This window comes from Camellia sinensis, chromosome 12 (genome assembly GCF_055761805.1).
Source record: "Camellia sinensis isolate YWXY chromosome 12, ASM5576180v1, whole genome shotgun sequence".
NCBI classification, from domain to species: Eukaryota; Viridiplantae; Streptophyta; class Magnoliopsida; order Ericales; family Theaceae; genus Camellia; species Camellia sinensis.
Window position 1 is genome coordinate 144,274,300 of NC_138972.1, and position 18,236 is coordinate 144,292,535.

General features: G+C 39.1%; 1 pseudogene; it reads left to right on the forward strand.

Annotated features, from left to right (window-relative positions):
• The window catches only part of LOC114259704 (ABC transporter G family member 1-like), a 53,397-nt pseudogene that overhangs the window by 16,516 nt on the left and 18,645 nt on the right, over window positions 1–18,236 (forward strand).

Consider the following 18,236-nt stretch of genomic DNA (forward strand, 5'->3'; position numbering starts at 1 on the left):
GAAATCCGATCCCTGTTAAGGGACGGGGGCGGGGAGGGTGATAGGTTTCTCGTCGGGGATCAGGGCTAGGGTCGGAGAAATTTTCACCATCGGGGATCAGCAGCCCGTTGCTATCCCTACTTGCATCACATATGCCTATATCAATTAAAGGTAAGTGTTTCCATGTCTTGAATTAATCTATCCCCTATCTAGTAGTAAAATAAAAACTGTCATAAATAGAAAAAAGAATAATATTATACATAATTGAAATTATTATCATATTATTAGTATTTTTTTTTCCCCTTAGAAACAACAATAATGGGGCCCATATTAATAGGGGTTGAAATTATAACCTTTGCACTGCCCATTTATTTATAATGCTATACATAATAAATATAGATAAAATCCTTGCATTTGTGTCCAAAAAAAATCTTGTAAAAAATCCGTATATATATATATATATATATTTTGAGAAAAAATAGGTACATGAATTAAACAACAAAAAATTAGTTAGAATACGTTCAAGGGTCTGGGGGTGGTTGTATGTGAAATCTACACCAACATGAATATTTCAAGTATTTTTTGTGATTTAATTATTATTTATGTACTTAGAAGTTTTGGTTAACTTAGTTTGTATTGCGATCTAGTTTCCAAAATCTAAACTTTAAAAAGTCCCAAGGATTAAATTTAGATATCAATTATAAAAATTAATAATGAAAAAGTTACAAACCCAAAAATGTTGTGTATGATGTAGATTCAAATCTAGTCATACCTAAACTGAATCATGTCCAAACATTTCATTTTCTAAGTACTTTAAATGTATATTTTTTCTTGATACGTAACATTGCTAAATTAATGACGTGTCCAAATTTTTTTGACCCCCTGCTATAGGGAAATGGGGAAACAACTAGTTGAACAGTCCAAAGCTCCGAAGAGGAAGATTCAATATGTTACTTTTAGTTAATACTAATGTTATATATTTAGAAATGAGCCCAAAATTATGATATAAATTAAACTTTGGTGTAATGTGAGTCACACTCAACATGAATTATATCAACACCTTTTAAATTCTGAGTATTTTTCAAGATATGTAACATTAGTGTGACTCTGCCCCCCACCCTTAACGGGGATCGGGTTTCCCCGACCCCAAAAATTCTCCAAAAAAAAAAAAAACAGGAACAGAGTAGAGAGTGAGATCTCCATGGATCTAGATCTATCACAATAACAACAACAACAGTAATAATCTAACAACAACAACAATAATAATCAAAATAATTTCACATTTATGACCAACAGTAAGCTTTATTGCAACTTTCTTTGGCCCATCAATAGCATCACTGATAGATTCATCCTCAGATCTAACAGCAAGCTTCATTGCAACTTCCTTTGGCCCATCAATTCCAAAAGACAACCGATCAAGCACTTTCATGTCCATGAACACACCAGATCAGAAAAGACAAAGATGAGAGAGAACAAAGAGAGCCATATCGGAAATAGAAGAGAGAGAGGACGTCATCGCATGGATCTCGTCCCCTCCACCGCCACGGTTTGATTTGCTTGGTAGAGAAATGTGTACCGGAGGTCGGCGGTGATGATGGAGATGGCAGCAAGTGATGTTGAGGAGGGAGGAAGAGATCTTAGTGAAAAAGGTTTGGCTCGGTAGATGAGAGAGAGAGATAAGAGAAGTAAATGAGTGAATAGGAAAAACAACATATATATATATATATACGGGGATTCAGGGATTATTCGGGGCGGGGTGGGACGGGGGAACCTATCCCCGTCCTCGGCCCGAAAGCCATTGGGGATCTATTTTTCAATACCAGCCTCTATTTTTCAATACCAACCCCGGCCTTATGGGGGATAATTTTCCAAAAAAACCCGATTTATCGGAACAGGGTGGTCCGGGTTCAAATTGTCATCCCTAGATGCAAGATGACATTCTAACATGGATGCTAACAGTCAAGGAAGCCGTGTACTACTCAGCTCAACTCCAACTTCCCAACTCAATGCCCAAAGCTGAGAAAAAAGAGAGAGCTGAGAACACAATAAGGGAGATGGGGTTGCAAGACTCCATGAACACAAGAATAGAAGGTTGGGGAAACAAAGGCCTAAGTGGTGGCCAGAAGAGGAGAGTGAGCATTTGCATAGAGATTTTAATACGCCCGAAACTTCTCTTTCTTGATGAGCCGACAAGTGGGCTTGATAGCGCCGCGTCATGCTATGTCATGAGCAGAATTGTGAAACTTGCCAAGCAAGATAGGATGACACTGATAGCTTCCATCCATCAACCTAGCAGTGAAGTGTTTGGTCTCTTTCACAACCTTTGCCTCCTCTCTTTGGGCCAAACAATATACTTTGGTTCCCCTTGTGGAGCAAATCAGGTATACTTTCACAATTTCTTCTCCTTTGAGTTTCAATTTTGTCAATATTGCCATTGAAGTTTGTGGCTTGAGTTAAATTGCCGATCTAATTTGAAATGACCGTCTAAATTATTAACTGAAAGAAAATGTTAAACATATAAAATTTTTATACGAAATTCTATGACAATGGTAATTTTGCTTCATTCTATACTACATTTTTGTATCTATATGTATAGCATTACTTTTAATAAAATGACAAGAAATATATATACTTATGGTCTGTAAAATATATGTTTCGTATTATTTTGCTCTCTAAAATTTCAATTTTGTCAATTTGATTCCTAAACATTGATGAAGAAGACAAATCATCTTATACTGTTTAGAGACAAAATTGACAAAATAATTTTTTACGGAACAAAGTGACATAAAACACATAAATTAGTGACCACGAGTTTATTTTATTATGTTTTTTTTTTTCAATTGATTTAGATGGTTGTTTAAAATTAACCCATATTATGAAAAATGAAATGCCTATTGACTCTTATTGCTTTTGATCTAAAATTAGTTTTTTGCAATGAAAGGTTTTCCATGCCTAACGCTCCAAAATCCAGCTGATCACTATTTGAAAAAAATCAGCACAGACTTTGATAAGGCAAGTATTGAACTCTTTAGATGTTATTTTGAAGATTATGTTTCTTTAAATTGTAATTAAAGTGGAACTACTATTCATTTTTAGGATATTGAACAAGGTGATGATGTTGGAAAGATGACAATTGAGGAAGTAATTGACGTTCTTGCTGAATCTTACAAATCATCTGATATTTGCAAGCAGATTCATAGACAAGTAGTTGAGATATGTAGACGGGTAAGCAATTAAATAAATTTAATTAACATGCTGAACAATAGTAACCAAAACAATTAATTTATAAAGTCTAAATCATCTAAAAGTTTAATATATTAGAGACCTCAACACTGTCTTCAATACCCCATCACATGTGGCCAAACTTTCTTTCATAAGTATGCCCGCAACTATTATAATTATCAGATAGACGGTGGGGTTTGAATGCAAAATTTATTGTTTGTTCAGATACCATAATGAAATTGTTAACCACTAATGCATATAAGTGCTTAGCTGTTAGATAAATTAACAATTCTATTATTTATGTTTTCAACACCGGACTTCATTAAACTAGAAAAGTTTAGCTTGTGTCTTAACGCAAAAGTGGTTTGACTATTTAAATTGGATATGGTCTTGTAAGACATTAAAGCTAAGAACTTAAAAAATTTGCTCAGAAAAATACCCGGGAAAAAAATTGTGTCATTTCAAGTTCATGTCTCATAATACGAGTGTTGAATCTATACCACACATCACATTTCTTCTCAGTAAATTTTCTAGCTGACTGTTTTTTTGCTCTAAAATTGTAGGGTGGAGGAATAATAGAGAAAAAGGGAAGCCAAGCTAACTTCTTTACCCAGTGCCTTGTTCTTACAGAGAGGTATTTTTTAATTAACATGTACCGAGACCTAGGCTATTACTGGTGGCGCCTTGCTATATACATGGCATTGGGTTCAGGTTTAGGCAGTGTGTTCTATGATGTTGGCCCTAGTTATGGTTCAATTCATGTAAGTCTTGTGTCACAAACATTTAACCAAAATAAGAGGTTTCTCTGTAGAAAAAAGCTCAAGTGTTCGAGAGATTTTTACAAAATGGGATGTACATGTGAAACCAAAGGTGGGGTCCATATATACCCTATTTTATGTGGGTCCTGCACATTTGCTTCACATCTTTGTTTTATCGTGCGGAAATTGTGTGTGTTGCAGCATAGTAGTTATTTTTAGTCCACTAGTCCAATTTCTCAGACTAGAATGTCCAGTTGAGGGGATTGTGGATCCACTCTGATTTCATCTCAATGATCAAATTGTAACAATCTCAATCCATGATTAACGTTAATCTATGCTTAATTATGTCTAATAAGTAATTAAAGAGAATTTTTTCATCATATGTTGTCTTATGTGTGCTTGTATCTGTTTAACGTAGAAAGATCTGTTCATATTTTTGTTTCGGTTTGCGAATTGAAGGCCTTATCGGTATTCGATTTGGAAATTGACTTGATTTTTGTGTTAATTAGGGTTTTTAGAATTTTATGGTAGGTTTAATTGAAATTCGATTCGAAACGATTAATTTAGAATAATTAATGCTCAATGAAGCTTTATTGAAGAATTACTTAATCCAAGCCTATATAAGGCACCTTTTATACCACTCATCATTTTTCTTCATTTTCAACACTTTCTTGAGCCCACACACATACAAAAATGTGAGAGAATGAGAGTGAGGAAAAGATTGAGCTCAACCAAGGGATTTGCTAGGAAGATGAAGAATTGAACTTAGAGATTCAAGAATTAAGCCTTTAGCTCTCACTTTGGAAAGTCTAGGTAAGAATTCAACCTTTAAGTTCCTTGATTGTGGCATTAAGAACATGAATTCAAAAGATTAAGTATGTGAACTTGAGATTTGAACTAGAAAGGAAGAAATTTGACTCATACCTTGCATGCATGCATGCATAATTCCTAATATTTTGAAGTTATTTTCTAAGAATTTCCTCATACATGTTGCTAATTCACTTTACCTTTGAGAATGCATCAAATTTCAAGTTATTTTGTGGTATTAGATCACGTTTTAGAAGTTTTGAAGTCAAGACAATTCATGCATGTTGTGGACTTGCTTTTTCGCGCCTCCCTTTCGAAAGGTTTGGAATGAAGGCCTCACAGTTTGGACTCCCGCTGTTCTGAATTTAGTTTCACAAGTGCAATGTGAAACTGATAAACACCAAAGAGTCCAAATCTGGCAAATCGTTTTGGAAAATCGATTTTAAATCAAATAATGCCAAAATTGGACTGCTTTGCCAGATACAAAGTCGTCACCTAAATATTTTATTTTAAGAAAATTTAGGAAACCATGACTCGTACCAAAGGCCACGTGTCCGTCATCACCAAATTTGCCTCGGCTCGAGAATTTAGATACGAGAGGGGAAGGTCATGAATTGAGCACTTCCGCTCACCCGATCAAAGATCGGCCTCTACTAATCATGATATGATGTTTTATAAACATTATGTGCTCTTATTCCGGTTATTAAACTATCTTTATTATGTGATGCGCACAAGCAAGTATAGATTAGTTTGCTCAAATTGGAACAATTTAACTCATGTTTGTTTGCGAAAATGGTTTGAATTTGCCACCTCAAGTGGGCTTAAAGATGCGGTTTTGCGACCAAACATAGTGGGCATAAAACATGATTTGTCACTCAACAAAGTGGGCTTAAAACTTACATTTGTTGAATTGTTCTAATTCAAACAATAAGCCTCCATCCACAAGCATTCATGCAATTTAGCATTTAAGCACATAGCCTCATGGCAAGCAAGCTAATCATGGCAACATTTACACTTATGCAAGTATGCTAAAGCATAAAAACTTATCGAGTACTCCAAGCCAAAACAGAAACTAGTTAGAAAGATGCATGATCCTAACTATGTTAAGATGCCTAATGCAACACATGCAATAATACAATTAATAGGCTCGGCTACTAATATGGCGTATAAAGCAATTTGAACGACATGGGATTTAAACACGTATTTAACGAAGTATTGAAATGACAATGCAGTTTGAATGATGCGTCGAGGCTCGGTGCATGTAATACGAATGAATGGATGCAAGCATGCGATATGCTAATTGAAATATGATCCCTAATCTAACCATCGAAAGCGATTAAATAAAAGGGAGAAAGACGTGGGGTTAGAAAACATACACACACGCACTCACGCTTATTACAACATTATGCCCTCACAAAGGAGGGTCCGAATGAATAAGAGCTAACTCACTAGCTACGCTAGTTAAACTAATCTAATTAAGCTAATTAGACTAATTATTACAAACCTAATGAATAACTAGTTGAACTAATTACTAATTATTACAACACTTTAACTAATTAGTAACCTAATTAATTAAAGCAAATGCACACTAACTAATCATGCAAGGCATTAAACTATGCTGCCACTGCTCTGCCTCGGGAAATGGAAGATGCATGCGCTCGATTTTCGCCCCGAAAAGTCCTCCGTTTTGCTCTCAAAAGGCTCTGTTTGCAGGGTTGAGCATATTGTAGAACCTTTCTGCTCCAACTTACCAAATCTTTGCTGAGGGTTACACCAGTGGCCTGCCAGCCATGGATGGCTGCTGCTGGCCAGAGAGGTGCATTGCCGGCCAGAAATGAAGCCTTGCCGACCATTGATGAGGCACTACTTTGGATCACTATACTGCAACAGAGCATATATAAACAGAGCAAAAGGAAGGTTTTTTTCCGAGGGTTTGTTTGTATTGTACCCCTCCTTATCATCTCAAAACCTCAAAGGAGTGACACACTTGGATCCAAAACCACCAATCAAGCAATTTCATTGCATGATGGCTATAGATCCAAGTTGTACAATTTCGATAAATGCACAAATAAGACTCGAATGACTACCACCCTATCATGCATGATCAAGGGCAACGGAGACCAAGGAAAATGGCACATTTCATCACTTTTAAGTATGAAATGTCCCATTTTCCTTGTGTTCAAATTAACGTCCGATTTGAACACATGCAATGCAACACAAAGAATGCTTATCTTGCACACTTTTACTTGCCAATTTTATTTACTCATTTTAATTACCAAACCATTCATTAATCAATTGAGTCCATTGATGGTTGTCCTCTAATGAAAAGAGGGCTCAAATCACAACTTGCTTTGGGCATGAAAGAGGCATTACACTATTGGTAATGAACCTTTAAGGGATTAAACCATTAGGTGTAACACCTCAATTTCACGCTTAGGCAAACAAGTGGTTTGAAACCACTTTCAAAGAAAATCAAAAGTGAAGAATTGAGGGGGATTGTAGAGATTTAGGTGCTAAAATTGAGTGATAAAAGCACTAAAAATATGAAACCAAGTCACACCAATGATGTTTAAAGTCTTAAAACAACATACTAGTGCAAGGACTTACACTACAACTACACAAAACAAAGTTCAAATGAACCAAACAGCCTGAAACAGAGCTAAAGCAGGTTATTTCAGAGGCTAAAACATGCTGGACTTAAGCTAAGTTAAGCTAGAAAAACATGCTAACATATGAAGCTAACTAGACTTGCAAACAAGACACAAGGAGGGGAGGCTAACCCCTCCAATTTTGGACTTCAAAATGAGATTTTTACCACTGAAAAATCTCTAAAATTCAGCGGTTAAAAGACCCAAAAAATTTGATTTGAAAGTGGTGAACAGAGGCACAAAAGCTGTAAAAGCAAAGAAGCAAGAATGGTGAACCACCCCTTAATTGAAAATGGCCTCAAACCACCACTTTTAGGTCACAAAAACAAAGTTTTTTACAATCCAAAGATAGGCCAAAAACAGTCCAAAAATAGTGGAAAGAGATAGGAAAACAATTGTGCAAAATAAGCTTAAAAGGAGAGTGCTATACCTCTTGAAGCCAAGACACAATTGAGGTAATAAATCAAGACAAGACCACCTTTTAGAGCTCAAAGAGGGTCCCAAGTAACCTCAGCCCAAAGATAAGCAACTTTGATTGAGGGTTGATAGGCAAACTTGAGTGTATGTAGGCTAATTTGCACAAAAGTTCAAGAGAGAGAGAGAAATCTAGAGAGAGAGAATTGTAGAGAGAGAGACTCCTAAAATTTTTCCAACCTTAAAAATAATAGAGAAGGTCCTCTATATATAGAAATATATGGCTTCAGGTAAAAAATATCAATATAGGACAGCTGGAGCAGTGTGGAGACAATTGGAGGTAAATATCTGCACAAAATCTAACTTTTGACACCAATGGCCAGAAAACTTCATCCATGGCCGGAAAAATTCATAAATGGCCGGCACATGGCCGGAAAACCTCCCCCATGACCGGCACATGGCTGGCAAACCTCATTCAGTGGCTGGCCAGAAAATCTATTTTTTTGGCCCCGACTTCAAATGGGCATATCTCCTTCATCCGGACTTCTTTGCAGGTCATTCTTGAGTCTAAATTGATGCCTCAAAAGTCCAATTTCCAATTTTGGCAGCCTCACATCTAAATTCTAAGTGTGCAAAGATATATGACTATTTTAGTGAAGTTTTCTCAGTTTTGGTCTTAACCGGATTGATGCCTAACTTCAAACAGCCACATCTCCCTCATCCGGACTCGTCTTTAGGAGATTCTTGAGTGTAAAATGAAGCCTTGGAAGCCCACTTTCCAATAGTGATGGCCTCATAACTAAATTCTAAGTGTACAAAAGGATAGACCTGATTTAGTGAGGCTGTCTGGCTCTCTCTCTTAACGATTCATGCCCAACTTCTTCCACAACTAGGTTTCTTCCCTCCACTCTTATTTTCTTCAACTCTAAATCTCTAAATAAGGTGCTTTGAAAGATTTTTCAAAGAGTTCACGTCTCTTTCATTTATTTCCAATTTATCCTTGCTTGGTTTACCAAAAAATGCAACTTTTAACAAAATGCGAGCTGTAGAACATCGTAGAAACATTTTCAAAAATATTTTGAAAGAGATGGTTTTAAGGTCTAAAGTAATTTTTGTCAAAATAGTTTTGGTCCAAAATGGGGTGTAAGGTTGGGATTTAGAGCTCTTTTTACTGAAGAAATTGAACCTTTGTACAACATAGCCTTCATCCTCGAGCAATCAACTTGTGGCCCCAAAGTATTAAGGGCGGTCAAAAATAGAGTGTCTACAGTTGCCCCTCTTTGACAGAGCTCTGAGTCATGAAATGACGTGAGTGAATATCAAAGCCCACAGACGACCCATTTTGACAAAGCCATAAGACTTGGGCAAACAAATAAAATGCAGATGCAGTTGGTTAAACCCGAGGGTTGCCTATGTATCCCTTTGGAAGGAATCAAACCAGCATAGTTCAGGGGCAGGATGCAAATGATATACAAGACGCAAAGCAGTTAAAATGATATAAAATGTAATGAAATAATCAAACCACAAGCAGTACAAAACACACAAATATCATAAAGGATTGGCGATGCAAGTCAAACTACGTTTTATATAGAAAAGGTGCCGGGGCACTCTAACCACAATTCTTGCAGAATAGGCGCATGCACATGCGGAACTATGTTTTTGTAGCAAAGAGAAAGAGTACAAGTAATTGGATGGTATGATATAAGTGAGGAATGATCTACTAGGGAAAGACAATGATCCTAAATGCTGAATGTAACAAGACAAAATACGATTGAATAGATGTAATGGATGCAGTGAATAAGGCGTAAGCCGAACCACATTTTACCTAGAAAAGGTATGGACACAAAACAAACCACGTCTAACACAAAAAAAGTATTGAAACCCTTAAACCACAATTCTTGCAAAATAGGCGCGTACACATGCAGAGCTATGTTTTAACATGAAAAGTATGGGCACATGCCAAACTAAGCTTAACATGGAAAGGACGCAGGCGATAAAATAGATAATACAGTAGATGAATAGGGTGACATACTCCAACCACGCTGGAATCATGAGAGGTGGAAGAACAAATTCCAAACACGTCGAAAACATGTGAGGAAGGGGACACTCAAACCACGCTGGAATCGTGAGAAGAGGTCCTAAGAAAAGCCAATTAGAGGCGTATTCTGCGAAACCTGAGATAAATTCCAAACATGCTGAAATCATGTAAGAAAAGGGACACTCAAACCACGCTGAAATCGTAAGAAGAGGTCCTGAGAAAAACAATTAGGGGCGCATTCCACACATCTTGAGATAAATTCCAAACGCGTTGAAATCGTGAGAAAAGATCCAAAGAAAAGCCGTCAAGAGCGTGTTCCATGTATCATGAGATAAATTCCAAAAATCGTGTGAGGAAAGGAACACTTTAACCACGCTGAAATAGTGAGAAGAGGTCCAAAAAAAAGCCGTCAGGAGCACATTCCACGCATCCTAAGATAAATTCCAAATACGCTGAAATCGTGTGAGGAAAGGAACACTCTAACCACGCTGAAATCATGAGAAGAGGTCCAAAGAATAGCCGTTAGGAGCGCATTCCATGCATCCTAAGATAAATTTCAAACATGTTGAAATCGTGTGAGGAAAGGAACACTCTAACCACGCTGAAATCATGAGAAGAGGTCCAAAGAAAAGCCGTCAGGAGCGCGTTCCACGCATCCTGAGATAAATTCCAAATACGCTGAAATCGTATGAGGAAAGGAACACTTTAAGCACGCTGAAATCGTGAGAAGAGGTCCAAAGAATAGTCGTTAGGAATGCGTTCCACGCATCTTAAGATAACCCCGAGAGACAACGATCTTAAGCGCTGCTCAGCGTAAAAGGATCAACGATACAAGATAACACAAGATGCAAATAAATGCAATAAGTGCGATGATATGATACATGTTACAAGCAATGTAGTGCATGATGTTTAGGGAAATGCAATAAACAAACAAAGCAGTGCTTTAGCAAACACCTCATGGGACGAGTGGCGATGAACCGCTCTATTCTAACGGGGATCTCCCCCTTGTGTTCTTCAAACTCTTACCTTCAACTCATAGTTTAAAGGTTCTAAAATGCTCACAAGGAGCGGCATCTACATGTAGAAGCCACGGATGCCGCTTTTCTTCTTGATCACATTTACAACTTTCCATATTCTCCAACGGGGTGACAGACTAGGTTGGTTCAGTATTTAGAATTAAAGCGCATACATGCTATCTCAATCTATGGGGCTGCCATACAGATTTCAAGCCAGGGATACACCCTTGGGTATTTAAACCAGATTTTAGTCTTGGAAATTCCAAACCTTTGTGTTCTAGGCATCGCCATTCGAACTCTAGTTTCTACCGTCGCAGTTGGTCTCCTAGGAAACTCATTGCAAACATAACCAAGATGCCTTTGGCAGGGAATGGTACTTAGGGTGAGCATTTCTGATCGCCATTCTAGCTTGAAGCAGGCTTGAGCTTGAGCTTGAGGTAAAGGTACAGTCCTACTTTGAATCATTGACAAGGCCTGAGGAGGTACATCCGAAATGCAATCTCGAAATTTGCTAAAGTTGAAATATACTAAGATGCTCCGGTTTTCCCTCTTTTTCTTTTGCTTTGCTGTCCGGAACATATATAGCTTCAAATAGGTTCTTGTTCTATTGTTCTCACATGACCTGGGTTGAACCCTGCAATTTATGAAAGAAAGAATCTTGTTTTGTACAAATGTTAGAAATGGCACAGCACTCTGGGCACAAAATGATTTATTTTTGAAATTAAAATTGAGAAATGAGTTCTTAACCGGGTATTGAGCCTACGACTGACCACAGTTAAAACGACTCAAAAAAGGAAAATAAAGTAAAATAACCTGAACACAAATATTTACACTCACAACGACTTAAAACAAGAATCGAGACAAAAAAAAAAAAAAAAAAACAACAACAACAAACACAACACTCGGATATGTTCCAATGGCGAGAGACCTCTCAGTTCATGGGGAGCCTGCTTCTCCATGTATTGTTTTTCACCCTTTCTTATTTGTGATTCTCACATCACTTTGGCACTCATTCTCTTTTTCCTCTAAAAAGTCCTTTTCTTACTTTTCCTCTCAGCGCACATCTCTCTATTCTTTAATCTCTCTTATTTTTATATCCCTCCCTTGAATGGTTGATGGATAAGCAGGAAGTTGTGGACTCTTACCCCTGGTATTCTACTAAATTCTCTTTCTTTCGTTCACAACTAGTGAGCTCTCCAACAGAGGGGTTGTGGTGCGACCAAATGCGTAGCAAATCTGCAACTAACATCGGTTGACGGTGCCCTTGGCTTAACTTGATTGAGATAAACTACAATACGTCTCACCGGCCAGGTATACAATTGATTGGTCTCACACATTGCGTTTTCTACGTCCCCATTCCAGGTTAGACGCCAATTTGGATGTGATCAAACCTGTCTAGATGAGGGGATGAATACCCTGCTCCACTTCCAGTTTATGCTTCGCACTTGGCTTGGTGCCTCGCTGCTTGGAGGATGAAAGAGCCTTTGGCCCTCTGTTGTTAGCTTTAGCTGTGCCCTTTCTATCGAGTACGTTGATAATAGGGAAAAGACAGAAAACCTGACTCGACTGTGCCTCTAGTTCATCATTTTGACCATTTTTGTTTTTTGGCTTGTGCTAAAACAATTTTGACCAACATGATAGTTAGATTAACATACTTGTTCGATTTTCTGATTTGAAATCATGCAAGTCAGGTTGTGAGCACTGAAAATTTTCCTTTTTTGGGTCTAAGAAATGGTCCAGTTTTGGTAAAATAGAATAATTTTCGAGAAAATTAGTCAACCTCACTAAAAATCTTCAAAATTTTTTTTGCAAATGGCCATTGCTCAACCAACACGGAATCTACTCTTGAGATGTACAATCTCAGATCTGAACTTGGTTTGTCGTGCAGCTGAATCTTGTAACGGAATAGGACAACCGAATTTGAACGAAGACGAGCCAATTTTCACATGGATAAGATAGCCGAGTTGAATAAGGATCAACCAATCAACATGGATGAGCCAAGTAGGCTGGAAATGGTTGGGACTGAACTTCAAGATAAAGTTGCCTACATATCCTAAAGATGGGAATCAGGCCGTATGTAGTTTTGGGTTAAGGTACACTCGGGTGTTGACACTCTCCTTTTACGCTGTAACTTTTGCCAAGATCGCCCTTCCGAGTTTTCAACCTTGCGAGCTCTATTTTTCTTTTCTTTTCATTTCTTTTCCTTTTTTCATTTTCTTTTTTCTTTTCTCTTTGCTTTGTTCCCATTTTTTTCATTTTTGTTCTTTTTCTCTTTTTCTTACTCTAAGTTTTGCTTGGGTCACCCTTCCGGGTTTTTGGCCCAGCGAGCCTCTCAAGGGTAGAAAAGTTTAACTTGTCCATGCTGAATGGTCATAGGATCTCTAAGCCATCTGAATCTAGGAGAATGGCTACTATTTTTGACTAAATAGCCTTGATGATAAAAGAGCTCATCCGATTGGGGTTTGAATTTGCCCCTAGTGTTGTGGATAGAAACTCGATTGTCCTTTAGCAATAATTTCTCTTCTCTCAGATTTTGGGATTTGGTTTTCTTGCCGATCTCCATTGGCTTGAGAAATGACCCATCTTTTGAATCTTTGAGCACATCTGACATTTTTACCCCTAGTTCAAGGGCTACATCTGACCTAGCTTTGCAAGCTTCCTTTGATGACATCTGACCTTCTTGATATGACCTTCTTGCCCCTAGTTCAAGGGTTGCTTCCGATCCAGCCATACAAGCCTTATATTGTGATTGATCGTTTGAACATTCTGAGTCAAGGTTAAAGGTTTGAAAGCAAAGGGGCCGAGTCTTGACACTGAGAACGATCCTATGCTGCACAATCTCGAGAGCAATTCCACGTATGTCTTCGTAGAACCACGCAAAACATTTTTTTGAAATCTCTTAAGAAAGTGACTAGTCGCTCAGGCTCCTCTGAAGACAATGTAGAACCAATCTAGATCACGTTAGGATTCTTCTCAGTACTCACATTAACAAACACGATCTCATTCATTAAGGGCTTAGCATGCCTCTCTTTCTCTCTCACCTGACTCTAACATAACAGAACTAACTCGATACAACAAAACAGACTCAATACAACACAACAGAACTGGCTCAATACTCAAGTCAAAAAGTATAATAAACAGCATTTTCAAATTGCTCAAAACAGTGCGTGCCATCCACCATATCTGGAGTAAAATGAGCGTCATCAGCAGGTGGTTCCTCCCCGATCACATAGTTACATTATCTCCCTAGTTCATTGATCCGATGCCGATACACTTTGTAGGACCTGATGCGGTGATGACCTCGTTGTTAATTAGATCTTGAACTTTATGGCGAAGTCGATAACAACCGTCAGTGTCATGATCGGTTTGTTGATGGAAGGCACAGTACTTAGCAGCATTATGCCTGGCTGGAAGGGGATCAGGGAGAGGCCGAGGGTCAAGGGGTTTGAGATGGGCTTGTCCTACGAGGATTTGGAGAGCTTTGGATAAGGTCATGTAAAGCGGGATGAAGACCCTCTGGCCTCGAGCTTGATGGCTTAAGGTTTGTGAAGTTGTGTTGGATGTACAGGCAAAGGGGTTGGCAGGTGCTGACTGGGTTTGGTGATCTCTTCCGAGTGTAGGATTGGAGCTAAAAGGAGCGTTTTTGGTACGACATCCCTTTTCCCGGCTTGCCCCTTGATTAAGAATGCTCTCATCTTGAGTGGCAAAAGTGTCATCCACAGTCTTTGGAACAACTGCGAGCACTTGCTGTTTGTTCAGCCCTTTGACTTTCAAAGCCTCAATAGCCCACTGAAGATGTTCATAGGGACCAGTGTCTGCCCCTACCTTGTTCTTACCACTTGCCTTCACTTTGCCAAGGGATTGGATCGGTATATTAGAGCGGAGCCTAGTTGTTGTCGACATGTCATTGCCCAGACCTAGGATGGCTTCAAGTTGGCCCTTTTCAATTACAACTCGCCCCAAGATTTGGGAGCCTTTTGGCGTGAAATTTTTGGCATATGATGTGGTTGATAATGGAGCCAAAACCCCAAAGGCTAAATCTGTCACTATTCTCTGAAGATCTTCAATCATGCTCATCAGCTTAGAAGTAGTGGGTTCATGGGTTTGAGATGATTGGGGTTCGAGTGCATCCATCATGCACAAGTCCATGCTTTCTGGAATGAACACTTCAGGCTTGGGTAAATGGGCTGGGTTGATGTATATACTGGGGTTGTGCGTAGATGGCAGTGTATGGATTAGATTGAGATGTGGAGGTAACAGGTTAGGGGTGGCCTGAGGTCCTTTTGGTGGAGCCATGATCTCTTCATCAATAAGATCCTGAATCTTATGACGAAGGCGGATGCAATGGTTTGTATCATGACCATGCTACTGATGATAGGCACAGTATTTAGCTCGGTCATATTTTGGTGGAAGAGGATTTGGAAGGGGTCGGGGTTCTAGGAATTCTAGGTACCCTTTTTCTTGCAACATTCTCAAAGCTTGAGAGAGACTCATGTAAAGAGGATGGAAATTTCGGGCTTGGGGCCAAGTTGAAGTGGTTAGTTTTTGGCCATTGAGGGGAGTGGTGACCGTGTTTACTTCTGAGCATTTCACAGCTGTGCTACCATTAGTAGTAGCATTGGAATTGCGAACAACATTCTTCTTCAAAGGCTCATTATCTTCCACAAAGATCCCTTGTCTGATGGCATCCTCCATTTGAACCCCCGTTTCATGAAACTTTGGAAAGGTAAACAGAGGTAGCATGATCATCTTCTGTAGCAACTTGCCATGGAGATTCCGAACAATCATCTTGATCTAATCTTTTTCGGAAGGCCTTGTAGTCATCATCGAGGCCTTCACTCTCCTTCTCGTTACGAACTCTGAGAAACCCTCATTTGACTCTTGGTGGGTGACTTTGACATCACAAGTTGTGACCTCGATCTGTGTGTTGTAGGAGTATTGAGCAATAAAGGCCTCAGCCATCTCTTTTCAGTTCTGTTTCACAGAGTGCTCCAATTTAGCATACCAGATTACGGTTATCCCAGACATGGTTCGGCCAAAGAGAGACAACTTCTGGGCTGGGGTCAAACCCATTAGCCTCAGGATATCAGAAATAGGCGAAGGTGCACCATTGGGTCTCCAAAGCCGTCGAAACGGTCAATATGCAGCATCTTGAACCGCTCCAGTAAGGTAATTACAGATTCAGTATACCCGCCCTCTAAATCCGGGATGGAGTTCACTTATTGTGCTCGTTTGAATAACTTCTCCAGTTTATTGACCTTGAGTGCAGTTGGGTTACCTCAAATTCAAACGAAGCTTCAGTTTTATAAACAGGAGCTTTAGAGGCCTGTGCTGGGATTAGCTCTGCCAGATTGCCTGAGTCTCTTGGACATTAGCAGTATGGGCAGTGGCTTTGGGTGTCGAGTTATCCATGGGAGGTGCATGAGATGCAAAAGCCGTAGCCGGTTGTGGCTATTATTGTTGTAACCATGTTATTACTTCTGCCTGACAAGCTGTGATTTCAGCCTGATGGACTGTGTCTTGCTGCAGTGCCTCGACTGTCTGTTGCAGGTGCTATATCAGTTCTTCCGCACTGGCTGAGGGATAGTGAGCCATGAGAATGGGTGATTGATATCGTGCTGAGCTGAATGCAGACAATTGTTCCCAGACCAGATTAGACCTGGGTGAACTGAGGGGTGACTGTTGTAGAAACTGCATTGGTGAATTCAGCCTGAACCTCCTTCGTTATGTAACCGATAGGAGTGAGGTAAACACAGGTTGCTTCTGATTAATTTCCGACCTGGCAAAGTCTATTGGCACAAGTCCAGAATATCTAGGGGATATTGGAGCCTTCTGAAGCTATGGCTCCAGGACTACCTTGCAAAAGAGAAAACAGAAAACATCTCAGCCCAATCTCTCTACTGAGTTCTGCCCTAAAACAGATACCAACTTGGCAACTGATATGCACATGCTTGTACAGTTTCACTGTAAAACACATACCAGTTAAGTGAGAGCCAAAACACCCCTATGATGGGATAGGGTTACCCTGTCCTAGTTTCGTCAGGAACTAGGGTTCACTACTCAAGCAAAGTGTTTCACACAATCCTGAATTTGGGTAAGCAACTTGTCCTAGTTTGGAACAGTCTCTATGGCTTCCGATATGCAACTAGGCCGATTGGTCAAAAATGTTACCTCAGCAAGACTACCCAATATACCGCTCACACCTAACACCGAAAAGCGAAAGGAGGATCAAATGGTACAACGGTAGTCTAAATCCAAGGGTTGTATTTCCATTGTGGCAGAGCCAGCAACCGGTCAGCCTTTTGGCAAGCTTTTCCAAGCGAGCCTCCGGCAAACTGTTCAGGAAAAACAGATGGCAAACATTGTGACTTAGGTGCACTAATACAAATACAAATACAAAGAAACACGTAAATGTAGATAAAATATCATATCATGAGAGTCGCCAGAAACTGTGGACTCACCTTTTTCACGCCTCCCTTTCGGAAGGTTTGGAATAAAGGCCTCACAGTTCAGACTCCCGCGGTTCTGAATCTAGTTTCACAAGTGCAATGTGAAACTGATAAACACCAAAGATTCCAAATCCAGCAAATCGTTTTGGAAAATAGATTTTAAATCAAATAATGCCAAAATTAGACTACTTTGCCAGATACAAAGTCGTCACCTAAATATTTTATTTTGGAAAAATTTAGGAAACCCTGACTCGTGCCAAAGGCCACGTGTCCGTCATCATCAAAGTTGCCTCGGCTTGGGAACTTAGGTACGAGAGGAGAAGGTCATGAATTGAGCACCCCCGCTCGCCCGATCAAAGATCGGCTTCTACTAATCATGACATGATGTTTTATAAACATTATGTGCTCTTATTTCGGTTATTAAACTATCTTTACTATGTGATGCGCACAAGCAAGTATAGACTAGTTTACTCAAATTAGAACAATTCAACTCATGTTTGTTTGCGAAAATGGTTTGAATTTGCCATTTCAAGTGGGCTTAAAGATGCGGTTTTGCTACCAAACATAGTGGGCTTAAAACATGATTTGCCATTCAACAAAGTGGGTTTAAAACTTACATTTGTTGAATTGTTCCAATTGAAACAACAAGCCTCCATCCATAGGCATTCATGCAGTTTAGCATTTAAGCACATAGCCTCATGGCAAGCATACTAATTATGGCAACATTCACACTTATACAAGTATGCTAAAGCATTAAAAACTTACCGATTACTCCAAGCCAAAATAGAAACCAGTTAGAAAGATGCATGATCCTAACTATGTTACGATGCTTAATGTAACACATGCAATAATACAATTAATAGGCTCGGCTCCTAATATGGCATATGAAGCAATTTGAATGACAT